The 27,956-nt window shown below is 36.9% G+C and overlaps 1 non-coding gene and 1 pseudogene across 3 annotated transcripts; one reads left to right on the forward strand and one right to left on the reverse strand.

Annotated features, from left to right (window-relative positions):
• Positions 1 to 445: 445 nt before the first annotated feature.
• On the reverse strand, positions 446 to 27,951 carry LOC109458013 (uncharacterized). 3 transcript variants are annotated; one of them, XR_012490486.1, is made up of 5 exons: positions 27,733 to 27,951; positions 22,960 to 23,042; positions 19,666 to 19,790; positions 18,470 to 18,544; positions 446 to 2,095 (listed from the first exon to the last, which is right to left on the reverse strand). It is a non-coding gene; the product is annotated as an uncharacterized LOC109458013 (transcript). The 3 variants fall into 3 exon arrangements; XR_012490484.1 differs by having other exon boundaries at positions 18,470 to 18,548; positions 27,733 to 27,949; XR_012490485.1 differs by lacking the exon at positions 446 to 2,095 and adding an exon at positions 14,021 to 16,363 and having other exon boundaries at positions 18,470 to 18,548; positions 27,733 to 27,949.
• LOC109458074 (calponin-3) lies at positions 12,513 to 13,656 on the forward strand (annotated as a pseudogene).
• Positions 27,952 to 27,956: the final 5 nt, after the last annotated feature.

Raw genomic sequence — 27,956 nt, forward strand, 5'->3', positions numbered from 1 at the left:
TGTAAATCTACATTGAAATATTCATTTATTTTACAAATAGTATCATATTGCACATATGGTTTTGTTACCTGATTTTTTCTTTGTGGGTATAATTGTCACTGTGTCTATCCTGCTGCAGGGCGACAAGAAGCTCACCCAGGAACAAGTCTCCTACAGTCAAGTCCAAATTTGAAGCAGAGTCCTCAGAGAAAATGGAAAATACATTCCCAAACAGTATTTCCTGACACAAAACTATTACTTCAACAACCCAGAGGATGGATTTTTTTAAAATTAATGTTTATTGGAGTAACAATTGTTAGTAAAGTTACATAGGTCTTAGGTGTACAATTCTGTAATACATCATCTATATATCACATTCTGTGTTCACCACTGACAGTCAGATCTCCTTCCAACACCATATATTTGATCCCTTTTACCCTCATCTACCCCCCCCCCCCAAACCTTCTGGTAACTTTGCAACAACATGGATGGATCTTGAGATTATTATGCTAAGTGAAATAATTCAGACAGAAAAAGTAGAGAACAATGTGATTTCACTGATATGTGGTATATAAAACTGAAAACAACATAGGAACAAGACAAACAAATGAAGAAACAAAAACTCATAGACACAGAGGATGGATTCTTAAAAAAAACAAAAACAAAACAAAAAGGAAGATAGAGTCTCTTCTCCTGTGACTGATTCCACTGTGCTCATAGACATGATGAAAGGCAGTGTAACAAACATTCGCCCTGTGATTCTTATTAGTGGATGGATCAACGTGACTTTTTCAGACTTTGTCACAATCAAGGTCCATTTCCACTGACCCTCCGTTTTAAGCCTATGCTACAGCAAGGACTCAAACTACTCACATTGGATGCATCCTGGGGGAGTTCTGCATCCTAGTACTTCCTCAATGTCTTGGGGCTTCAGAGCATTTACTCTCTGATTCTGGGACAAGACAATGCCGCGGACCTATCACAGATGAGGCAGAGTGGGAAGATTTGGAGCTGACAGATTACCAGCGGGCACTAGATGATGTGTTAGAGCTCATGGTCAAAGACTTCCACTTTGAAGGCATGTTCAGAAAGGAATTATAGGTCTCTATTTTTTAAAGACCAAGCAAGGATTAGCTGCATCGGGAGTTTGGAGTAGCACTTAACCTTGTAAGTTTCATTTGCGCAGAAGCCCCTCAAGATAAACAGGATGCTTGAGCTGGTGGGTGTGCAGCAAGGTTCATTCTTATCTGAGCCGGTTGCCCTTTATATTTGAAGCTAGAGGAAATACGCATACGCGGAATGTCTGCTGGGTGACTTATCCAGATGTCTTATAAGAACTGAACCATATACAAAAGCCTTCTCGCAATCTCTTCAAATTGTTTCTCATTGGTATAATTCCTTTGTCTACTATATATATATTCCAGAAAGTATCTCCCTAGTATGAATTCAGTGATGTACTTTAAGTATTGAACTAAGCCAAAAGGACTTCCCGTATTTGTTACATTCAAAGGGTTTCTTAACAGTATGAATACTCTGATGTACTTTAAGGCTTGAACTAAGCCTAAAAGACTTCCCACACTTGTTACAATCAAATGGTTTCTTACCACTATGAATACTCTGATGGTGAGTAAGTTGTCCATATACACTAAAGGCCTCCCGCATTCCTTACACTCACAGGGTTTCTCACCAGTATGAAATCTATAATGTATACTAAGTCGATGGCTACTCCTGAAAGCCTTCCCACAATCTTTACACTCACAGAGTTTCTCACCAGTATGAATTCTCTGATGTATTTTAAGTGTTCCAATGTCACTAAAGGCCTTCCTACATTCCTTACATACATATGGCTTCTCACCAGTATGAACTCTTCCATATTGAGCAAGGTTTGAGGCATGACTAAAGGCCTTTCCACATTCCTTACATTCAGAGGGTTTGTCACCTGTATGAATTCTCGTATGTATTCTAAGGTCTGTATGACGATTAAAGGCCTTGCCACACTCCTTACATTCATAGGGTTTCTCTCCATTATCAATTCTGTGATGTGGAGTAAGAGATGAATGTTTTGTATAGGTGTACATTTTTCCATGGCTGAGTCTTTCATATCTTGATCCCAAATCTAAAATAAGTGAGAAAAAAAGCTGTTTCCTTCACTAGAATATGTTCTACAGTAGTAATTAAAAGACAACTGAAAATCTCACCCATTAGAGATGATTTACGGAACTCTAAATAACAGTTATAAAACTTGAAAACATAAAAAGTGAGCTTAGAAAATAGTAAGTTATGCAGTAGAGTGCTGGTAAATGTTTAACAACCAGCTCTACACACACACATACACAGCCCTGATTTGGAGTGCTTGCCAATGTCGATGGTGTAAATACTCCCATCATTGGCAATTTTAAGCTATCAATATAATGTAATTAAAGCCAGACTTAGGATGATATATAAAATTTGTCCCTAGAGAGCCAGTACCACCCAGCTTTAACATACCACTTCCATCATAATATAAACATATAGATATATAAAGATTTTAAAGGCACCTATTTATATCTGATCATTCTTCAATTACAAGTCCCTGAAAAGCACACATTTCCATCACTGTACTTCCCCTATGCATAGCCATGCGTTTTTCTGACTCTTCAGTTACGATACCCAGAGTCTTTACTTAGTTATCCTCCCCTGAGATTTTATACTGTATCATCCCTACAGCTGTTCAACCTGTTTTATTATTTCATATCTTTTCTCGAGTCGTCTTTAGCTTTCCCTTTTAACCACGGTCAAACATTCTGGTAGTCCTCAACAGAGTATGTCAATCAATTTTCTGACATATACCAGGTATACATACTAGTTTTATGGTATTTTGAACATTTAGGGACTTTGGGCAAAAAAAGGGGACCTGAATGATATAAAAGAGCTTAGAGGAAGAGTGTCAAGAATTATGTGAAAAAGAACTGGCAGTTGTGGGTTGAAGGATAAAAAGTGTATATAAAGCTCTATCTTCAGCAAACTTTAGTTTACTTTTTTTTTTTAATTGGAAAACAGTGTGTTTTTCAACGACATTTCATGTAAATGTCGTTGTTTTCATTCTAGTTGTTGGGGGCGCAGCTCAGCTCCAAGTCAAGTTGTTTTCAATGGACTTGTAGAGGGTGCAGCTCAATCTAGCTGTGGAGGGTGCAGCTCACTGGCCCATGTGGGAATTGAACCGGGGACCTTGGTGTTATGAGTATCATGCTCTAACCACTGAGCCAACCGGCTTCCCCAGCAAACTTTAAAGTGCTTAATGAGGGGACTGTGGCTTGGGGCAAAAAAAATATCTTCCTGTAACTAAAGTATGGTATGTGCACAAAAAGTTGAAATAATATTAACAACATTCTTCAGAATAGGATGACAATGGAAATTAGTAACAAATATTAGAAAACAAAAGCTCTTCCATGTGGAAATGGAAATGCCCTCTCCAAAAATGTTAAATCACTGTGCAAAGAAAAAAACTGAAATGGAAAAATTCTAGTAAATGACAATGCAGAAAATAAGCACATCAGAATCTTGGGCATTCAATTTCACCACTGAGAGAACTCAAAACTTAAAATAATTATCTCTATAAAAGAGAGTGAGTTGTGGATCAAAGCCCAATATACAGAAAATAAACAACAAAGTAGAAAGAATAAGGATAGAAGCAGAATATCAGTTAGAAAACAGTAGCATTAACAAATAAATCAAAGAGTTGGCGCTTTAAAACATTGTTACAGGAACTATTAGGTAAACCAATCAAATAAGAGAGTAAAAACAAACAAAAATAAGAAAAGAGGAAAATAAGAACTACAAAGGAATTTATTTAAATGTACTACATGAATACTTTAATAAGTGTGGGTAACTTTCTAAGAAAATTCATCAAAACTGACAAAAAAGAGAAAGCCTAAACTAGCCAGATGTTACGGAAGAAATAGAAAAAAGCTGCCAGAAAAGAGAGTTGTAATGAGCATACTTTAACACCTATATTTAATACCTATATTATAAAACCTATATTATAATTTCTCAACATTTGTATCTAAAATATGCATATAGGATAGCTGGACAAAGGGAAAATTGAAAAAGCGAACAGGAAAGGTGAACCTAGAAATCTTATGCCAAAATGAGAGGAAAACTTCAAAGACTAAAGAGTTCTATGATTGGCCCAAACTGCAAAAATAGTAGCATAAAAATGATTATAAAACATGCAATAAAAAGCAATGAATCAACAATGAAACCACAAGAGATAAATTTCTCACCATTAAATAACTCCTTAACGGAAGAAATTCTAGTTCCAGTACAGTGGCATTAAGTCCCTACAGCACACACCCCCCTCTGATTTCAACTGTAAATGCGTGACAATACAAAAATTAACCACATAGGGGGCCAGCCCGGTGGCTCAGGCGGTTAGAGCTCCATGCTCCTAACTCCGAAGGCTGCCGGTTCAATTCCCACATGGGCCAGTGGGCTCTCAACCACAAGGTTGCCAGTTTAATTCCTCGAGTCCCGCAAGGCATGGTGGGCTCCGCCCTCTGCAACTAAGATTGAACACGGCACCTTGAGCTGAGTTGCCTTCTGGATGGCTCAGTTGGTTGAGTAAGGCCTGCCGCTTTACGGTTAAGATAGGGTTAACAGCCCTGGCGGCCCTGAGTTCAAAAACTGTTACTTTAAAGTCAGAGTAAGATTAACAGCCTAACAGCCTTGAGCTTAAAACATCCTAATGGCCTAATTGTTAGTTCCAGGATGTGGGCATAGAGACCAGGTGTTTTATCTCCTGATATAGAAGCTTTTTGAAGCGTATCTATTGTAAACTCTTTGAAGCATAGCAATCTGCACTCCCTAAGACTTTAGGAATTACAGAATGTCTTAGTTATGTAAGAATTGAAGTCCATACTGTACTCCCTAAGACTTTAGTAATTACTAAGCTCCTAAAACTGCTATAAAAACCCTTAGCTTTGTAGGCTAGGGGTCCTTTGTTAAAACCCGCTGCGTCGGGCAGAGACGGGGGACCCCAGCTAGCTGGAAATAAACCTCGCTGTGTGACTTGCATTGTCGTGTGTGTCTCTGTCTTTCTGAGGGGTGAAAGATTCCCAGACTTAACAGTTGGAGCGTAGGCTCTCAACCACAAGGTTGCCGGTTTGACTCCCGCAAGGGATGGTGGGCTGCGCCTCCTGCAATTAGCAACGGCAACTGGACCTGGAGCTAAGCTGCGCCCTCCACAACTAAGACTGAAAGGACAACAACTTGACTTGGAAAAAACGTCCTGGAAGTACACACTGTTCCCCAATAAAGTCCTGTTCCCCTTCCCCAATAAAAATATTTTAAAAAATTAAAAATTAAAAATTAACCACATAAGGACTGTTAATAAAAAGGATTAAAAAATACAAATTGGCATTTACAAAGTAGTCATGAGAATGTAAAGAACAGCATAGGGAATATTGTCAAAATATTCTAATAACTACATATGGTGTCAGGAGGGTACTAAAATTTCGGGGTGATCACCTCGTTAAGTTATATAAATGTCAAAACACTATGCCGTACACCTGAAATTAATATAATATGGTATGTCAAGTGTAATTGAAAAATAAAAAAAATATTTTAACCTGGTGAAGGAAATAGACATACAAACCTACAAGCACAGAGAGTCCCAAATTAGATGAACCCAAACAGGCCCGCACCAAGGCATATCATAATTAAAATGCCAAAGTTTAAAGACAAAGAGAATCTTAAAAGCAGCAAGAGAAGAGCAGTTAGTTACCTACAAGGGAGCTCTCATAAGACTGTCAGCTGATTTCTCAACAGAAACTTTGCAGGCCAGAAGGGACTGTCAGGAAATTCTCAAAGTGAGGAAAAGCAAGGACCTACAATCAAGATTATTTCTACCAAGCAAAGCAATCATTTAGAATTGAAGGACAGATAAAGAGCTTCTCAGACAAGAAAACACTACAGGAGTTCACCAACACCAAACCAATATTACAAGAAATGTTCAAGGGGCTACTTTAAGAAGAAGAAAAGATTAAAAGTATGAATAATAAAGTGGCAATAACTACATATCTATCAATAATTGCTTTAAATGTAAATGGATTAAATGCTTCAATCAAAATATAGGGTTGCTGAATGGATAAGAAAACAAGGCCTATACATATATTGCCTACAAGAGACACAGTTCAGATCAAAAGACACACACAGACTAAAAGTAAAGGAATGAAAAAACTATTTCACACAAATGAAAACCACACACACACACACACACACACACACACACACACACACACACAAACTAGCTGGGGTAGCAATACTTATATCAGACAAATAGACTTTAAAACAAAGTAGATAAGAAGAGACAAAGAAGGGGCCGGCCTGGTGGCTCAGGCGGTTGGAGCTCCATGCTCCTAATGCCAAAGGCTGCCGGTTCAATTCCCACATGGGCCAGTGGGCTCTCAACCACAAGGTTGCCGGTTCAACTCCTCAACTCCTGCAAGGGATGGTGGGCTCCGCCCCCTGCAACTAACAACAATGGCAACTGGACCTGGAGCTGAACTGCACCCTCCACAACTATGATTGAAAGGACAACAATTTGACTTGGAAAAAATCCTGGAAGTACACACCATTCCCCAATACAGTCCTGTTCCCCTTCCCCAATAAAATCTTAAAAAAAAAAAAAAAAATAGAAGAAGAAGAAGAGACAAAGGACCCAGTAATCTAACTTTGGGTATTTATCCAAAGAAACCCAAAAGACTAATTTGAAAAGACATATATGCATCCATATGTTCATTGCAGCATTATTTACAGTAGTCAAGATACGGAAACAACCTAAGTATCTATCGATAGATGAATAAATACATATATATGTATATATACAATGGAGTATTATTTGGCCATAAAAAAACTGAAATGAATGGACCAGACAATGTTGAGCTGAGTTACGTAACTCAGAGAAAGACAAATACCATATGATTTCACTTATATGTGGAATCTAAAAATCAAAATAAACAAAAAACAAAACAAATCCAGAAACAAACTCAAAGACAGAGAACATTCAGGTAGGCCAGGTGCTCTGGCCTACCTGAAAGGTCGCTGCAGCACATTCCTGGACACATCGCCTGAGCCCATTTCAGCCCTGAACAAAGGGGGCATCACTGCATGCAACCAGCCTCACCACCAGGAGCCACTCCAGCTCGGTAGGCCAGTGCCCCAAATGCCTCAGGCACATACTCAGCTCCAAGTGGCCTGCCAAAACCTCCGGGCACACAGCCTACTCAGAAGCCATTTCTACATCAGGCCACTTTTTCAAGGCCGGGATGGATAATTATTTTGTCTAATTCATATAAACAACATAGAAAGTCAAACAAATGAAAAGACAGAAGAATATCTCTCAAATAAAGTAACAAGAAAAATTCCCAGAAAAAAACCCTAAGAAAACAGAGGTAAGTAATTTGCCTGATAAAGAATTAAAAGAAACGGTCATAAGGATGCTCACCAAACTTGAGAGCAGAATAGAGAAACTTAAGGAGAACTTCAAAAAAGAGTTCAAAGGTACAATAAAGAAAAAGCAGATCTGAAAAATACATTAACTGAAATGAAAAATACATTAGAAGGAATCAAGAGCATATTAGCTAATAGAAGAACTGATCAGCAACCTGGAATACAGACTAGTGAATATCAACCAACTACAACAGCAAAAAAAGAAAGAGAATTTAAAAAAAAAAAAAAAAGAAAGAAACCAACAAGGATAGCTTAACAGATCCCTGGGAAACATCAAGCTCTCAAATCAGCATTATAGGGATCCCATAAGGAGGAGGACAGAAAAGAACAGAAACTTTAAGAAATAATGGCTGAAAATTTCCTAATTGGGAAAGGAAACAGACATCCAGGCTCAAAAAGCACAGAGAATTCCAAACAAGATGTAACCAAAGATACCCAACCAAGACATATTATAATTAAAATGGAAAAAGTTAAAGATAAAGACACAATCTTGAAGGAAGCAAGAGAAAAATAACAAGTTACATACAAAGGAAACCCCATAAGGCTATCAGCTGATTTCCCAGCAGCAACTTTACAGGCTAAAAGGGAGTAGCAACACAGCTTTTAAAGTGCTGAAAAAAGGAACCTAAGACTCAGAATAATTTACAAAGCAAGGCTGACATTTCAGAATTGAAGGATAAAGAGCTTCCTGAACAAGCAAAATCTAAAGGAGTTAACCACCATTAAACCAGCTTTACAAGAAATGTAAAGGGCCTTCTTTAAGCAGAAAAGGCAAGGCCATAAACAGAAATAAGAAAATATGAGAAAGGAAAACAACCTCACGGATAGAGCTAATTATTTAATAAACATAGTGAATCAGGCATTTAAAATGCTACTACTGAAGGTACAAAGAAAAAAGTATCAAACTTAACTCAAACCATAATAAGTAGTTAGGAGATACAAAACACAAAAAGATCTAAAACATGACATCAATAACATAAACCACTAAGGGGGGAGGAAAAATGTAGTCCTTATAGAATATATTTGAACTTAAACATCTATTAGCTTAAAATAGACAGCTATAGATACAGAACAATATACATAAACCTCATGGTAACCACAAGCCTAAAACCTACAAAAGATATACAAACAACAAAGAGAAAGGAACTGAAAGCAAAACACTACAGAAAAACAGCAAACCACAAAAGAAGGGAACAGAGAACTACAAAAACAACCAAAAAACAATTAATAAAATGGTAAAAAGTACACACTTATAATAATTACTTTAAATATAAATGGATTAAATGTTCCCATACAAAGACATAGGATGGCTACAAAAGCAGTTCTAAGAGGGAAGTTCATAGCTATACAGACCTACCTCAAGGAACAAGAAAATTCCCAGATAATCTAACTCTACACCTAACGGAACCAGAAAAAAGAGTAAACAACACCCAAAGTAAACAGAAGGAAGGAAATAGTTAAGATCAGAGCAGAAATAACAAAATAGAAATTAAAAAAATAGAGAAGATCAATAAAACTAAGAGCTTGTTCTTGAAAAGATACACAAAACTAAGTCCTTTAGCCAAAATCATCAAGAAAAAAAGAGAGAGCCCATATAACTAAAATCATAAATGAAAGAGAGGTTACATCTGACACCACAGAAATACAAAGAATCATTAAAGGATACTATGAATAGTTATATGGCAACAAATTGGACAATCTAGAAGAAATGCACAAATTTCCAGATATATAACCTTCCAAGACTGTACCAGGAAGAAATACAAAATCTAAACAGACCGATTACTAACAATGAAACTGATGCAGTAGTCAACAAACTTGCTACAAATAAAAGTGCAGGCGGGACTAGACAGCTTCACAGGTGAATTCTACTAAACATTCACAGAGGAATTAATACCTAACCTTCTTAAACTATTTCAAAATTGAAGAGAAAGGAATGCTTCCCAAACTCATTCTACGAAGCCTGCATTACCCTGATACCAAAACCAGACAAAAACACTACAAAGAAAGAAAATTATAGGCTAATATCCTTGATGAACATAGATGCAAAATTTCTCAACAAAAATATTTGCAAACCGGATTCAACAAAACATTAAAAAGATTATACACCAATACCAAGTGGGATTTATTGCAGGGATGCAAGGATGTGAACCAATCCCACTTCTGGGCATTTACCCGAAGACATCCAAAACACTAATTCGGAAAGATATATGTATCCCTGTGTTCATTGCAGCATTACTAGTAATAGCCAAGATACGGAAGCAACCTAGATGTCCATCAATAGATAAATGGATAAAGGTATGGTATACATACTCAATGGAATATTACTCAGCAATAAACAAAAAATGAAATCTTGCCATTTGAGACAGCATGGATGGACCCAGAGGGTACTATGCTAACTGAAATAAGTCAGGCAGGGAAAGACAAATACTGTATGATTTCACTTACATGTGGAATCTAAAAAACAAATGAACAAATAAAACAGACCCATATATATAGAGAACAAGCTGACAGTTGCCAAAAGGGATGGGGATGTGGGCAATGAGAAGGGAAAAAAAGATTTTAAAAGATACTACATCGACAGCAAATAAGGTACCCAAAATTATTAGTCATTATGGAAAAGCAAATTAAAACCACATTGAAATGCTGCTGTATACTTATTCGAAAGGCTAAAATTAAAAGAGGATGTCCACACCCATTATTCAAGAAACAGAGGATCCAGAGCTCTCTTACAGCTGAATGTGAAATGGTTAACAACGCTGTAAAACAGTTCCTTACAATTTTAAATTTACAATCTTATGTATCTGACTCTAAATCTGAAAGCTTACAAATTTAAGTACATACCTACCATACAAATCAGGCATTCAACACCTAGGTACTTGCCCAAAAGAATGAAAGCATATAGCCATATAAAAATTTATAAACAAATGTCCATAGCATCCTTATTTGTTATTGCCAAAAACTAGAACTGTCCATCAACAGATAAATGGATAAACAAATTGTACTATCACCAAATACCAGAATACTACTGAGCAATAAAAAGCAGCAAACTCTCAATACAACACAGATGAACCTCAACACAATTATGTCGAGTGAAAGAGGCAAGACGAGAAACTTCCCACTGTATCATCTTTATACAAAACTTGAGATAAATGTCAACTCTATTGTGACAGAAAGTCGATCAGTGCTTGCCTAAGGAAGTTGTAGGGGGAGAGAAGGACACGGAAACTTTTGGGTATTATAGCAGGCTAAGAACATGCTGCTACTCCCCCCATCCCAGATGTATTCAACTTTAAATACTATCTTATGTGAGTTAAGGATCTCAAGAGGAGGAGCTTAACCTGGATTATCTGGTGGGATCCAAACGCAAACATGGGTACCTTTTAAAGAGAGGCAGAATTTTGAGAGAGCAGAATGCAATATGACCCTGGAAGCAGAGAATGGAGTGATGTAGCCACAAGCCAAACATTATCTGCAGCAGCCATAAGCTAAAAAAAAAGCAAGTAATGAATTCACCTTTAGAGTGTCTGCTGACACCTTTATTTCAGACTTTTGAAATACAGACCAGTGAGACAATAAATTTGTTATTTTAAACTACCTGGTTTGTTGTAATTTTCTATAGCAGCCCTAGGAATCTAACATACCAGTGAGAAATACGTTCATTATGTTGACCACGGTGATGATTTCATGGGTGTATTTAATAAAAATTTTATGTTACAAAAGGAAATCACAAAATTAGAGTATGATGATTTTGCAACTTTCAGTGAATTAAATTATGTAGGCAGTGAGAATTGGCTTCTAACATCACAAAAGGAGACAATCAAACATGAGGTGACTTTAAAGAAAAGAACATAGCAGTTTTAACCTTTTCAAAAAGAGTAAACCCGAGTCTGCCAACTGACAGGATGTTCAGAAGAAGGTGCTTAACTATACCTTTAGTATACAGTCAAATCCAGATTGAGTTTCTATACAGTATTAAGCTATGAATGCATACAGTGTAACTCTACATAGCTGGCCAAAGAAAAACCAGGGAGTTTATAATTTGAGTAAATACCAGAGAACATATTGGAAGAAGATATCTGAAAGCCCAGAGAGATTATCAGTTTAATGACATGTACCTTGAAATGACAAAGATAATGGAATTAGCAGACAGGACGTTAGAAATTATTGTAACTATGTTCAAGTATTTAAAGGAAAATTTCAACACAGTATGAGTAAAAAAAGGGATGATATTTAAAAAGAAACCAAATGGTACATCTAGAGAAAAAATATATAATATCTGAAATGAGTATTTCATTGGATGTTATTTAAAGTGATTAGATATTAAAAAAGAAAACTTCAGAAAACAAAGACATAAAATCTCTTGCAACTGAAACAGAAGAAAAACAATGGGAAGAAAATGGGACAAAAATTCAGTGGCTAATGGGACAGTATTAAGAGGTCAATTATATGTATAATGGAGACCCACAAGAAAAGGTGAGGCATAAAAAGTAAAAATATTTTAACAAAGTGGATGAAATGTTTCTATATTTGAAATAAAATACAAATCCACAGATCAAAGAAGTTCAGCAAACTCCAAGCAGGATAAACATAAAAATCCTCAGACCAAGACACTCCTAATCAAATTGATGAAAACAATGATAAAAATAAAATCTTCAAAGTGACCACAGGAAAAAAGACATGTTAGATAAAAAGAAATAAGTATAACAATGACCACAGAAATTCTACCAGCCAGATGGCCACTGAACAAAATCTGTAAACTGCTGAAAAGAAAAAAAAGTCAACCTAGAATTCTATACTCAACAAAAATATCCTTCAAAAAAAAAAAAAAAAGAAAAAAAGAAAAACTTTTTCTGAAAAACAAAACAAAACAATGAAGGGATTAATCAGTAGCCAACCTGTATTACACAAAATGATAAAGTTCTTAACCAGAAAAGAGATAATACCATATTTAAAAAAAGTGGAACTACCCCAAACAGAATGAACATAAGAAATCGTACCTATGTGAGTAAAAATAAGAGACTTTTATTTTATCATCTAATAATTTTTTTAAAAGATAGGTAGGACCCAGTTGGACCGAGGCACCGCACACACCCCTCCACCACCCAGGGAGACCTCTGATCCTCTGGCGCTGTGGCCACTCCTCGGGGCCAGGAGTGGGGAAGCCAAGTGTGAGAACCCCTGTGCAGAGCGAAGCCTCTTCCCGCTGCCAATCACCATGACTCACTTCAACAAGGGCCCTTCCTACAGACTTTTGGCCGAGGTCAAGAACAAGATTGCTTCCAAGTATGAGCATCAAGCAGATCTTTGCAATTGGACAGAAGCGACTGGTATAAGCTTTGGCATCAACTTTCTGCTGGGCTTAAAAGACGTCATAATCCTCTGCGAACTCATAAACAAGCTAAAGCCAGGCTCAGTGAAGGTCAACGAGACCTCGTTAAACTGGCCTTAGCTGGAGAATAGTGGCAACTTTCTTAAAGCTGTTCAGGCTTATGGTATGAAGCCACATGACAGATTTGAAGCAAATGATCTTTTTGAGAATGGAAATATAACGGAGGTTCAGACTACACTTGTGGCTCTAGCAAGTCTGGCTAAAACAAAAGGCTTCCATACAACCACTGACATTGGAATTAAGTATGCAGAAAAACAAAGACGCTTTGATGAAGGAATATTAAAAGCTGGCCAAAGTGTAATTGTTTTGCAGACGGGAACGAACAAATGCGCCAGCCAGCCAAGTATGACAGCTTATGAGTCCAGGAGCCATCTTTATGATCCCAAAAGGCCAACTGATAAACTTTTTGATCAGACCACGATTAGTCTGCAGATGGGCACCATGATTAGTCTTCAGCCAGGTGGGGGTGTTAGTGCCAGGTACCAGCAGAGACATCTATGATCAGAATCTAACCTTACAACCAGTGGACAACTCAACAAATTCTCTACAGATGGGTACCAACAAAGTCGCTTCCCAAAAAGGAATGTGTGTATGGGCTTGGGTGGCAAGTATATGATCCCAAATACTGTGCTGCTCCAACAAAACCTGTCATTCACAACAGAAGCCAAGGAACAGGAATAAATAGGCCAGAAATCAGCGATAGCGATTACCAGGCAGAATACTGAAATGAGTACTGTGGCGAGTACCAAGATGACTACGCCAGAGATTACCAATATGGTGACCATGGCATTGATTATTAGATTCACAGAGAGGAGCTCAGGATTTAGCTCATTGTTTTTATTCGTGAGAACCAAGCTAACCCTAATTTTTATCTTGTCTTCCTAAAACACTATTATGCTTATTGTACCTAAAAGAAATATTGCTTTACATACATTCCCTTTTCCTTTTTCTGCCTTTTCCCTAAATAGTTGCCTTTTAGTGCTGTATTGGTTAAATCCCACAGCATAACCAATAACACTTAAACAAAGTAAAAAGGAATACTGTGAAAGGGGAGTACTCTTGTACAATTATTTTATTACAGATCTATGCATTTTTACAATCTTCTACTTAATTATGTTTTCAAACAATAGGAAGTTGTTTTCTTTCACAGTTTAGTGTCTAGTTTCTATGTGGAAGACTAAACTCATGCTTACAGCTAAGGTGGTATTTACCAACTAAATTTAAGATGCAACATTTTAGAAATTTACATATCAATGTTTCTACAGTATTGTTTGCTAACTTTTAAATAAAATCATGAGATAAAAAAGATAAACGACTGTTATGTGAGTCAGAGTTTGAAGAGAAACACAACCACTTGAAGATACATAATAAGGGATTTACTCAGAAAACTAGTTATTGTAAAATTTGGCTAAACAAGTCTATATACAAGGTGTGATCAAATAACATGGTGAATGTTTAAATAAAAACTTATTACAGTAAGACACATTGCCATTAACGACCTCCAAAATACTCCCCCTCGCTTCGAACACACTTATCCCATCATTCTTGCTACTTTCTGAAGCAGTTCTGGAAGTCTTCTTTCATAAGTTTCTTTAGTTACACTGTTGTGGCTGCCTCGATGTCCTGAATCGATTCAGAACATTTACCTCTCATGGTCGTTTTGACTTTAGAGAATGAAATTTGTGTGTTTGAGGGGTAGCATGTAGATTAGAGTTAGTGACTGGTGACTAACAGGACATGAAGCTAGTATGTCAGCAAGGATCAGATCCTATAAGATTTTTGGTTCATTATGAAGAAGTAGAATTGTTTATAAGAGTAATTAGGATTCCTAATCTGATTTAGGTCTTTTTTGAAAAGATTTTCACCTTTGCATTAATATAAGACTTATACAGAAGCCTAGATAGGTTATTCATTTTCATATCCTTTTCAAATATTTCTTAATTCTTATTTGTGTTAACATTTATCTCTGGGAGTTATTCCCATGGTTCTTTCTAAGTTGGTATTTAACTATTTTTAATTTATTTGAAATTTATTTGTGAATCCATTACCTGATTCTGAGTTTTTCTAATTCTTATTTGTGATCTTTCATATCTCAAAGTATTTTCTTGTTTTATAGCAGTTTTTTAATAGAATAGTATAGTTTTTCCCTGTTTTCAGGGCACTTGTTTTAGATGTTTTTATATTGTCTCTACAACTATCATTAACTTTAGTCATATAAATTCATGTATGGAATTTGATCTTGGGCTTTTTGCCATTTATATGTGAGATTAGTTTTCCTCAAATTTGAGAAAGGAGTCAAGGTTCTGGATACCTTTTCTAAATTTGTGGTTTTTACAGCTCCCTCTTCTGTTTCTTTCTTTTAAGTGTTCAAATTATGGCTTGGGGAAGCAATGGAGCTATTCAGAAACATAGTTTTTTATGCTATTACAATTAAGTTGGTATTAATCTGATTTAGATTGTTACAGAATGAGATGTTAATTGTAATTCCCATGAAAACCATTAAGAAAATAACAAAAATTGCATAGCAAAGGAAACAATAAAGGAAATCAAATGGTACACTAGAACATATTTATTTAACACAAAAGAGTAATTAAGAAAATGAGGGAAGAAAAGGCACAAGACATATAGAAAATAAGTAACAAAATTTTAGATGCAAATTCTACTAGTAGTTACATTAAACATAAATTGAGTGTGCACTCCATTTAAAAGACCAACACTGGCAGAAAGGATTAAAAATAAAAACCATGGGGCCGGCCTGGTGGCTCAGGTGGTTGGAGCTCCATGCTCCTAACTCCAAAGGCTGCTGGTTCGATTCCCACATGGGCCAGTGGGCTCTCACCCACAAGGGTGCCGGTTTGACTCCTCAACTTCCTCATGGGATAGTGTGCAGCGCCCCCTGCAACTAAGATTGAACATGGCACCTTGAGCTGAGCTGCCGCTGAGCTCCCAGATGGCTCAGTTGGTTGGAGCGCATCCTCTTAACCACAAGTTTGCCAGTTGGACTCCTGCAAGGGATGGTGGGCTGCGCCCTCCACAACTAAGATTGAAAGGACAACAACTTGACTTGGAAAAAAGTCCTGGAAGTACACACTGTTCCCCCAATAAAGTCCTGTTACCCTTCCCCAATAAAATCTTAAAATAAATAAATAAAAAACATGATCCAACTGTAAGAAACACATTTGTAAGAAACAAATAGGTTAAAATAAAGGGTGGAAAAAGATACAAGTATGCAAAGTAATCAAAAGAGAGCTGGAGTGGTTTTACTAATATCAGAAAAAAGACTTAAGGCAGAAAGTGTCAGTTGAGGCAGACGAATATTTTATAATAAAAGGGTCAATCTATCAATATAATATTAGTAAATATATATCACCTAACAACAGAGCCCTAAAATATAAGAAGCAAACACTCGGGGAGTCCAGTTGGCTCCGCTGGTTAGAGTGCAGTGCTCGTAACACCAATGTCACCGGTTCGATTCCCACATGGGCCAGTGAGCTGCGCCCTCCACACCTAGATTAAAAACAACAACTTGACTTGGAGCTGATGAGTCCTGGAAAAACACACTGTTCCCCAATAAATATATATATATATATATATATATATATATATATATATATATATATATATATATATTTTAAAGCAGCAAACACTCAATAGAAAGAAGGAAAAAATAGAACATTCAACTATAATTGAATCTCACTTTCAATAATAGATAGAACAACTGGACAGAAAATTATGAAGGCTTTAGAAGACTTTAACAAAATTATAAAGTAAGTAGTCCTACCACAATTCAACAGAATACCCTGCCTAAAAACAATGGGATATACATTCTTTTTAAGTACATATGGAACATTCTCCAGGATAGAACATATATTAGGCCATAAAACAAGTGTGGTCTCTGACCAAAATGGAATGAAATAAATTAGTAACAAGGAAATTTGAAAAATTTAAATTTAATAATGTGTGAAAATTAAACAATACACCCTTAAGAAACGTGGGTCAAAGTAGATGACAAATGAAATTTAAAAATACTTTGATGGGTGAAAATAACAGAACATACCAAAGTTTATGAATACAGTAAGAGGAAATATATAGCTATATTAAATCCCTATGTTAAAAAAGATTTTAAATCAGTGAACTAATCTTCTGCCTTAAGAATCAAGAAAAAGGGGCCAGCCTGGTGGCTCAGGTGGTTGGAGTGCCATGCTCCTAATGCCGAGGTCGCCAGTTCGATTCCCACATGGCCAGTGAGGTGCGCCCTCTACAACTAAGATTGTGAAGAACGGCTCTTCCTAGAGCTGGGCTACTGTGAACAGAACATCCAGCGAAGGACTGCCTCAGCCGGGGGGAGCTCAAAGCTCATAATACCAGCATGGGCCAGGGAGCTATGTTATACACAACTAGACTGAGAGACAATGGCTTGAACCGGACTGGGTGGGGGAGGCAGAAGAAGGGGTTAAAAAAAAAAAATCAAGAAAAAGAAGAGCAAACTAAACCCAAACCAGGCAGAAGAAAGGAAATAATAAAGGTTGGAACAGAGATCAATGAAGTAGACAATAAAAAATGAATAGAGAAAATCAACAAACCAAGAGTTTCTTCTTTACCTTTTATAATTTTTGCTTTTATGTTTAGATCTATATCTATTTTGAGTTTATTATTATGGTGTGAGTAGGGTTCTGGACTCGTTTTTCCCTACAGATACTCTTTTTCTAAAAAAAACTTCATTTGTTTTTTTTTTTAGGGGAACAGGACTTTATTGGGGAACACTGTACTTTCAGGACTTTTTTCAAGTCAAATTGTTGTCCTTTCAATCTTGGTTGTGGAGGGCACAGCTCAGCTCCAGGTCCAGTTGCCGTTGTTAGTTGCAGGGAGCACAGCCCACCATCCCTTGTGGGAGTCGAACTGGCAACCTTGTGGTTGACAGCCCATGCTCCAACCAACTGAGCCATCCGGGGGCTCAGCAGCAGCTCAGCTCAAGATGTCATGTTCAATCTTAGTTGCAGGGGGCAGTGCCCACCATCCCTTGCGGGGCTCGAGAAATCGAACTGGCAACCTTGTGGTTGAGAGCCCACTGGCCCACGTGGGAATCGAACCGGCAACCTTTGGCGTTAGGAGCATGGAGCTCCAACTGCCTGAGCCACCAGGCAGGCCCCTAGATACGCAGTTATTCCAGCACCATTTTAAAAAAAGAATTTCCTTTCCCCATTGGATTGTTTTGACACCTTTGTTGAAAATGAAATCGTATGATGTGTCTGCTTCTGGTCTCTATTGTGTTTTTCATGTTGGCGCAGAAAACGCAAGTGTTGAGGTAGGTTTTTCATACATGACCTTTACCAAATTGAGGTAGTTCTGTTCTTAATTTGCTGAATCTTTTTTATTCTGAATAGGTGTTCAATTTCTTTATCTGAAGCTATTGAAATAGTTATTTTTCAAAACTTTACATTCAGTAAAATTCACTGAATATCTCATGCTGATATTTCCTCTCCACATTACAAACCTTTTCTTCACTGAGAAGGGAGCTTTCCAACCAGTGTTTCAAGGATGTGTTTACCAAGTGTGTTTACCACCTGAGGTATCACTTACACAGATAACTTCTCCTGCCTGACTTGTTCTTACCTGTACACCACCTTCTTGTTTCTTCCCTTACAACCATACAGGGATGTTTTCCTTGCTCCAATAAGGTAATTACATCTGGCTTAGAAATGGAATGGCCGGCGTACAAAAAACAAAACAAAAACAAAAGCCACAGAATGGAGAAATAAGTTGCAACTAGTTAAGATTAAAATTATAATAATCAAAAGGTCATAACAATATTGAGTATTTTAGGGATGAATGAGAGAATTGAAGAACAAGAGATCAATTAGGTAAGGTAAAGTTTTTATTTTGCTATTTGTTTACAATTTAAACTCATATGTTCTCTAACTCTAGAGAGCAAGCATAATGTGGCTGAAGACACAATGTGGAGCCTGGGATCAATTCCTGCCTTTGCCACCTTCCAGCTGGGTCTGACCTTGGGCGATTCACTTAAACCCACTATATCTCAGTATTCTCACTTGCAAAAAGGGGATAATAATAGTACAGTTGTGGGGATTAAATCAGTTAATCCTATGTTATTTTTATTAATTAAATCACACAATATGCTTAGAATAATGATTATTACAGAGTAATCACAATGTTAGCTATTAACATTATTGCTATGTTCTTATATTATTAGAGTACACAAGAAAAGATAGATATAAGATATTCATTGCATTTTGAATGTAATTTTCATGGATGACGACTTTCAACTACAAATCAGATTAACTTTATTTTAGAAAACAGACTGCTTTTGGTAAAGTGAATTCCAATTATCCAATCCACCATTATATAATTGTAGAGGCTCTTTTGATAATGAGAGCAATTCAAGACCCTTTGTGAAGTTGATTCCCCTGAAACTGGATCAGATAATCAAATGGAGTATTATAGCAATTTGGAGCACAAATGAAAAAGAAACGTGAATCCTTTCACAATGGTTATACACTCTGTACCACAGATTTCTCAACTAGCTGGTTGGTCATTATAGAAGAGAGGCAAATACAAAGAAACAGAGGAAGGTGTGAATGTCATCGAAGGATAGGTAAGATGAAGGCATTTCGTGGAGTTGCCACTTCTAACCTAACAAAGCTCAAACCACTTTTTTGGGAAGAGGGAAAACAAACTTAACTATTTTCTTTAAAGGCAGCCCTGAAAATTGCAGTGGAAAAAACCTATAGACTACTTACTACACAGTAGACTATAAATTAATCTAAGTTATTTGAGGCTGATAAACATACCCAGTAAGACCAAGTTACCATAGTTCTCCATCATCAGGTCCCAGTACAGTCTTCTGAACAAGGTCCAGACATTCCCATTACTGCTGAGAAAAGTCTACGGCCACATCTCTGAATGTCAATGATCCCTGAAATAGTAAATAGATGTATTACTGGAGAAATTAAAGAAAATACTTTGAAAGTGGGAGCAGAGGAGATGAAAGACTTCTATGCAGAAAAGAAGAATATGGAAAGCAAGTAGGCTGGCAATCTGTGATGTGGAAGGAGACTGAAGCAGAACGTACACATATTTTTGAAGAAGCCTGCTGACACAGACAAAACAGCTTCCAAACCCCGGGGTACTTCTAAATATCAGAACCCTTTGGAAATTGTCAAAATGTTTTCCTACAAAATTTAAAAAAGTGCACAAGGAATAATGTCCAAATGATACATTATGATGCTCATAAATTCTCAATAAATGTGAGTTGAGTTACTGAGGAATATTTTAAGGGAAGAAACTTTTTTATTTTATTTTATTTATTTTTGGGGGGGAGGGGAAGAGAAAATTTTAATCATGAGCTGTTTCTCTCTAATTTCTAGAAAACTGGGTTGCATAAAATTAAGACTTTCTTCAAGCATTATGTAAGATATTACCATAAGGATTTTCACTTGTTTCAGTAAATTCATGTTTAGTTGGCACATAACATTACATTTTATAAATATATCAGATTTAAACATTTATACAGTGAGTTTGTACATTTGGAAGGTCTTTCCCAGTTCTAAGATTCTGTTTTCACCTACTACAAGACAATTAAGTTCACGAACTCATCCTCAAAAAAGTGCTACATAGCTCATTGCTGAATATCACTATGGTCACCTTCAAGTACTCCCCTTAGGAAGCTATGCATCAATGCCAGCGCCGAGTCTACCCTTCAAAGCAATTTTGGAACTCTTTTTCTGGAATGGCCATCAGAGCTGTCATCGTATTACCACTGATGTCCTGAATGTCATCAAATGTCTTTCTTTCAATATTTCCTTTATCTTCGGGTAAAGAAAAAAGTCATTGGGGGCCAGTTCAGGTGAGTAGGGAGGGTGTTCCAATACAGTTATTTGTTTACTGGCTAAAAACTCCCTCAGACAGTGCCGTGTGAGCTGGTGCATTGTCGTGATGCAAGAGCCATGAATTGTTGGCGAAAAGCTTAGGTCGGTTAACTTTTTCATGCAGCCTTTTCAGCACTTCCAAATAATAAACTTGGTTAACTGTCCTGTTGGTACAAATTCATAATAAATAATCTCTCTGATATCAAAAAAGGTTAGCAACATTATTTTGACTCTTGATTTGGACTGATGGAACTTTTTTGGTTGTGGAGAATTGGCTGACTTCCACTGTGCACTTTGACGTTTTGTTTCAGGGTCATATTGGTACACCCACGTTTCACCACCAGTGGGAACATGACCCAAAACATCGTCTTGCCTCTCCAAAAGGTCTTGACAAATTTGACTCTCCTTCGCTTTTGTTCATCGGTGAGCTCCTTCGGGACCATTTTTGCACACACCTTTCTGAAAATGCCAAGATTTTCAGTTAAGATTTTCCTGTTTCTCTATCGATGTTTACTTGGTTTGCTATGCTTCTCACAGTCAGCCAACAATTTTGAAGCACTATTCGACGAATTTTTGCAATTTTTTCATCAGTCTGCTCGTTAATGGTCGCCCTGACCTCTCTTATCAGTGATGCGTTCTCACCCTTCAGAAAAATGTTTAATCCATTTGTACACTGACATTTTCTTCATGGCATTATCCCCATAAACTTGGACTAACATGCCCCTGATTTCACTTCTACTCTGGCCAAGTTTAACAAGACATTTAATGTTTGTTCGGTGCTGTAATTCAAGCTCAGACATTTTCATGACGGCACACAAAAACATGCACCAACAATAATGAATGCCACTCAGCAAGACACTGCCACACGTCGACACAAACATAGCTGTGAGACAGTGATATACCAAGGTTCTGAAACCTTGCTGAGCTGTTTGTACAGTACTGCCAATGTAAGTTCACGGTGGCAAGTTCTCAAACTTAATTGTCAGACCGCGTATATATAATAATATTTATTTTTGTTGCCATCTACTATTTTTCACTGAGCGACTTCCTTATTTTGAGTGTGGTAGGTAATTTCATTACGGATGACCTCCATCTCCTGGTATTTATGTCCTTGTGTAATCTCGTCTCTTTGAATGTGGGCTGAATGTAGCAAGAGTGAATTGTTTTTAACAAATCGAATATAGTACACGTGATGGAATGTCACTTCCAACATTAAGTTATAAAAGACTACAATTTCCACATCGCCCATCCTCTCTTGCGGTCTCACTTGCTCACTCTGATGAAGCTCTCATGTTGTGAGCAGCCCTATGGAGAGGCCACAGAACAATAGACTAAGAACAGTCTCCAGTCAACAGCTACTGATGAAGCGAGGCCCTCGGTCCACTGCCAAGAAGAACTATATCCTGTCGACAACCACCTGAATGAGCTTGCATGCAGATCTACCCAGAGTTGAGCTTTAAGATGACACAACCTTCATCAACACCTTGATAGCCTTGTAAGAGTCCTAGAGCAGGAGAGCCAAGCTAAGCCATGTCCAGATTGCTGACTCACTGAATCTGAGAGATAAATGTTTACTGCTTTAAGATCCTACATTTTGGAGTAATTAATTATGCAACAGGTAATACATTCAGTCAAGGGATATTGAAGAAGGCTGGAATTATATAGATGTCACCCAAGCTTAACAAGTCTCATTCAACAAAAAAATAGCCTTAGTATTATGTTTCATGGCTTTCCTACCAAGCCCATGACCACATTGTCATATACTCATCCATACAAAGAGTGAGATTTCACCCTATATTAAGATTCAGTTCATTAAATGACAAATTCCACTTCGTCTACTTGGAAATCTCAGGTCTGAAGAAAATTTCAATTATCATGGATAGTTAAATATAACCATTTGTCTCCATCTCACCAAATCACAGACCTGACCCACATAGCATAAACTTTTACTTCAAAGAACTTAACCCTTTACTACTCCATCACTGTACTTAATAGAAACATGGGCACTTAATTTGCTCAGCAATTACGTGAATACTAGTTAGTTTACAATGGGCCACATAGAGACCGCTAGGTAATGTGGCATCACATTTCACTGGAATAAGAGCTGGGAAGCAGGTTACTTTTTTCTTTTAGGAACCTTCAGAAAAATTAATGAAAATACTGACATGACCTAAAACACACATACATATTTCAACAAGGAGAGAAACATCAACTTACATGGGCCATGGTTTTAGACCTGCAAGAGTGGATCAGTCCTCTGGGTTCCTCTATCAGAAAAGCAAAGTCCAGAAAACCCAGACCTGGGAGAAGAGAAAGACCTTGAGACCAGTTGTGCTTTAGTTTTTCCCTACTGGACTTAAGTTAATGTTATAATTATGTTCTTCCATTCCAGGTTTCAAATCACCTCATTATCACACATAATTTGGATACATTAGTATTCTAAACAAATCCATTTCCTCATTCAATTCCTCGGAGTCTTAGCTGCAGAGTCACTTCTGCATTGAAGCCAGACTCAGGTACCTCACTAGGAAATTTTCTGGTCAATGTGCCATTGTGGTGAGGCTGATCTGGACCTGAGATTAGGCAACTCCGTCCTGCTCTGAGCAGATCTTCCTCTTTCCATTCCCATCTTCAATAATGAAACGAGGCCAGCCACATTATCCAACAGAACCTCTTTTGGGGCCTTGATTAGGTTAAGTTGACTGAAATACTACAGATGGACCGAAATGTTCAGCACTCTGAGTCTAGCAATGCTTACTAGTTAAATACATGACAAACCAACATTGTACTAGAATACAAAGTAATCATTAAATGTTAAGTTGAAAAGAATATTTAAGGACATGGAGAATGTTCCATATATAACATCAATAGAAAAATCAAGTTGACCACATATTTATTTTTATAAAATATAAAAATATATTAATCAATACACAGAGAAAGACAGACAATCATGAAACACAAGATGAAGTTGGAAATTTATATGGGGGTGACATAGTAACGTGAAATATGTGCATGCTTTTTTAAATCGCCAAATTGGAGACTTCCAAAGTTCTTTAAATACAGACTGTTTTACTAAGTGGGTTATATTTTGTTCTTTTGAATTCCAATATCTGAACTCACTTTATCATTTAGTCTCAGTTATGTTGGAATTCTGTCTACAAAAAATTGGAGAACAGTCCCTGAGTAACATGTTTTGGGAGTTGAAGAGAGTCTCAATTCAGGTTTACTTCAGATCTTTCTGAAAAAAGAATTTTGTTTCTAATTCTATCAGTTTTATCATGACATCATCCAGATAGCTGCTGAATTATCTATTAATTTTGCTATGTATCTAATATGATTAATATGAAATCTGTAAGATACAAAGGTTACAGTAAAAAATTCATTTATTGCCATACAGAACCCATGTACTCAGTATAATTTGTTCATATCCTGACTGTCATTATAGTCACACTAAAGTTTCCTTTCTGTGAAACACAAGGCAGCCCACCTAAATCTTTCCAGTGGCCTTTACCACATACTACCTTACAATTATTTTAATTCAGATTTTAACTTCCTTCACAGCTTGTAAGTACTTTGAAGGAAGCAATTATTTCTATTTAATGGTTGTATTACTCCAAGTATTACACTTTCCAGGTTTGGCATATTTTAGACAATCAAAAGAAGTATTTTTTTTTTTTTTTTTTTACCACAAAGTACCATTTCTAGAAAAATTTTAAAGGAAGTAATTATAGACGTTCACAAAGTATATTGCACAAGGATGTTCATCAGAGAATAACTGATAGTCCAAAATTAGAAACATAAAAATCTTATAGCAGGCAAACAGGTTAAATATATTACGGGTCTGCTATACTGTGACATACTATACCATTATTAAGGAAGATATTAAATTGTATAATTGATGAAAACAATATTAAAAGAATTGCTCGGTAAAGAAGGCAGATTTAAAAAGGAACGTATAATTTAGGAGATGGTATCCTATTGAAATTAAGAAAACAGGCTCTGTTTTCAGACTTTCAGGAAGTAATATTGAGCTTTGAGCTGTGAGAGTTAATATCTCAATGCCTGTTTCCTCGTGAGCAAAGCTGAAATAAGAAAATCACCTACGACATATGACTATTTTGAAGACTAATCAAGATAATCCAAATAAACTAAAAAGTATATCATGATGAGTAATATAAACTATCTACCATTATTAAAGATGAAAATCTTCCCATGCCCCTTAATTTTTTATTATAAAACAAAGTTAAATTATGGTGTTTATTGTTTTTGTTATATTAAAACTTGTGCTTCTTGAGTTTACTTTCTCATAATTCTAATTTTTAAAATTTCAGGACCTACATTTGAGAAAATAGAATTCTGCTTAATAAAATCATTAGTTAAAAAAAAAAAGAGAGATTATCAGACAGGAAAAAGAAAATGTTCCCTTCCTTAGACCCCAGCAGCTACAGAGAGCAAGAAAAACTGTGTTCAGAATCATAAACCTGTTCAAAGAACTACATGATAAAATTGAGAATATTAACTGGAGAATGACTATTATTCTTCTGTACCACATGGAGATTTATGTAAATATTTATAAATATAATCCTTATTTGCTGGTATAATAACTGTTTGGAAATATTAATTCTACTTGCAAGACACCTGGAAATCAGAGATTAGTGCTATTGTTGCTGAAAGTAATGTTAAATCTCCACGTTACTAATTCTGAATGGGTGTCTTAGTAATATGGTGGCCTGGTAATTAAGTTTTAAATAGCATTTCTAATAACTAAAAGGTATAACTACTTGGAATACTGTTCAAACAAGATCCCTGGCCCTTTCCTCGTCTTCCTACATGCACAGATATGTAAAGAAACCTATTACTGGAAAACATTTCTTTTTCAAACTAAGAGTTGGACTCTTTGTCTCCCTTATTTAATCAATCTATTCTGCCAAAATCAAACCAGATATGACAAAATAAAAATTAGAAAAACATACAACAAATTAGTAAAGTGATTATCTCTAGGCAGGGAGGTTATGTTGTTTTTGCTTTCCTCTTAATAAAGTCCTCAGGAAATTATTTTTTTTCAATAAGCCTGCATTAATTCCAGCATCATAAATACAATACAAAGATATTTCAAAGTATTAAAAATATTTATAGACATCACTTTGGGGAGAGGCTATAAATTTGGAAATACTTAGCCTGCGATGAAAAATCAATGTAATTGAAATAAAAACCACTTACTTGTCCTTGAATATGCTTTAGCTGATATAATTACAGACATTTCATTATAAATAGTCAAACTTTAATGGAAAGGAAAATTCCCTTTGCAAATTAATGAAAATATGTATCCCAAATAGGTATAAAAGTTTTGATTACACAAAAAATGCTCAATAAATGTGGTTAAACCTCTTCTTTTTTTCTCTGAATAACTAAAATATCATTTTGGATATCATCCTTGTAAAAAGTTTAAATAAAATTGTCTTTTAAAATGAGCTGCATATATAATTTCAAATTTTCTTGAGTACTATTATCTACAATATGAAAATTGCTTAACAATAGATTATGGCCATTTTTTTCTTATAATGACTAATTGTTATAAACAGAAATTTTATTATCTACATAATATTCTATCTCACAGATGTCATGTGATTTTCTTAACCATTCCCATTATCTTGATTATAAATTCTGTGCAAAACCATCCCAAGGTATAACCATCTTTGCAGATCAAAAACCCAATTATAAATCTTTTGGGTTATGTATTCCTTTGAAAAATGCATTTTTACAAATATATGCAGTAATTTTCTATGATTACAAGAGGTTTGTGGTCCCCTGTAATCCCACAAATAGAAGGAACCCCTGGTTCAGAACTCCTGTTCTGGACAACTTCAGTGTCCACCTAGTCCTCCACCTACTGCTTTGACGAGCAAGCACTCATCACAATTAACTTCTCATTTTTGTTACTTCTGATTTATAGAGATCTTAAAGGGTGAATGATCCAGAATAAACACAATGTTCCAGCCTCCCTGGCTACACCCGCTGTGATCTCATACACACATGTATAAGCACAATAAAGAAAGAACAATGTGGAATCTGTACCATGGCCACATCAGGTTCCTGACGTCAGAGCTAAGGGACTGCTCAAATATATAAAGGAAACCCAAAGAACTTCCAGGGAGGACAGTCCCAAGAAGGAATCCTATTCTTGGAGTCTCTCTACCCATATGTTCCTGGAAGCCTATCTCACAGGCAATCGTGATCTAAAACTCCCAATGCAATAAACAGGTGATGTATTAGTAATAGTATTATATACCCAAAACTTATATAATGTTATTAACCAATGTTACCCCAATAAAATTAATTTAAAAAAATAAAATAAATAAGCGCTGCCGGTTGGCTCAGTAGTTAAGAGCGCAGTGCTCCTAACACCAAGGTGCAGGTTTGATTCCTACATGGGCCAGTGAGCAGCGCCCTCCACAACTAGATTGAAAACAACGACTTGATATGGAGCTGATGGGTCCTGGAAAGACACACTGTTCCCCAATATTCCCCAATAAAAATTTTTAAAAATTAAAAAAATTAAAATTCCCATCCTAACGGGACTCAAAATCTGATTTCCTAACTGTGGACCTATCTTTCTGTGGCAGGGGAACACGGCTGAGAGGAGCGCAGAAGCAGCAGCAGGGACCAAAAGCTGTATGTCATATGACACCACAGAGCCAGCGCAACCTACTGTCACATAAAGGACATGCACCCAATGTCTCCGTCACACAAGGACTGCGCACCTGTCGCAGTCTCACAACTGCGCCCACCGCACAGAGGCGCACCGCGGCCCTTCACAAGCGCCGCACGGCCGCTCACAAACACACGCTTCCGTTCCTTCTCACACATAACAGCACCTTCTTCTACTGCTCAAACACCCACGGGCCGAGGTGGTGGGCGGACTTCCTCTCCTGCGCCCCGGGCTTTCCCGCTTTGAGCGCCTCCCGCAACCCCACTCTCACCGCCACTCACCGTGCGACGCCGGCTCCAGCGTTCGTCTGCAGTCCTTTATGTAGCGACCCACACGGATTTCTTCTTCAGATGGGTACCACGCCCACGCAGCGCGCCACCAGGGACACGGAAGAGGAGCAGGAAGCCCTCATGGAACGCAGCACACGAAGCAGGGTCTGGAAAGCCGGGAAGCGAAGCACCTGCCCTGCCCGAGCCCCGGGGAATTCTGGGAGTGGCAGCCCACA

This window comes from Rhinolophus sinicus, linkage group LG11, assembly GCF_036562045.2.
Source record: "Rhinolophus sinicus isolate RSC01 linkage group LG11, ASM3656204v1, whole genome shotgun sequence".
Taxonomy (NCBI): domain Eukaryota; kingdom Metazoa; phylum Chordata; class Mammalia; order Chiroptera; family Rhinolophidae; genus Rhinolophus; species Rhinolophus sinicus.